At 63.7% G+C, this 303-nt stretch overlaps 1 long non-coding RNA gene across 1 annotated transcript in view; it reads left to right on the top strand.

Moving 5' to 3' along the window:
• Nucleotides 1-303, top strand: part of LOC102262444 — a 5,626-nt gene that overhangs the window by 4,299 nt on the left and 1,024 nt on the right. The gene's annotated exons all lie outside the window — the stretch shown is intronic.

The following is a 303-nucleotide window of genomic DNA, read 5'->3' as shown; positions in this document are numbered from 1 at the left end:
GCCCCCCCACCTCGGCCCGCAGCTGGCTCACCCCTGCACCAGCTCCCTGCGGCCAGGAGGGCCTCCTTGAGGGCTCCGGCCGCCAGACACTGAGGTCCAAGCCCAAGGTCACCGCCAGCCTTCGCTGCAGGAAGGGAGAGGGGTGAGCAGGAGGTTACGTGTGGAGGGAGGAGGGAAATAAAAAGAGATTACATTTTTAAAAGATACTGGAGCTGCCTGCTGACACCATCTCTGGTCTCCGTCCGTTTTACAGCCTGACGAGGGCTCGGCAGCTGGGCCTCAGCCTGCGGGGAGCGGGGGTCT

This window comes from Myotis brandtii, unplaced genomic scaffold (genome assembly GCF_000412655.1).
Source record: "Myotis brandtii unplaced genomic scaffold, ASM41265v1 scaffold632, whole genome shotgun sequence".
Lineage (NCBI taxonomy): Eukaryota > Metazoa > Chordata > Mammalia > Chiroptera > Vespertilionidae > Myotis > Myotis brandtii.
The sequence above is the reverse complement of the archived record's forward strand: the minus strand, read 5'-3'. Positions and strand labels throughout refer to the sequence as shown.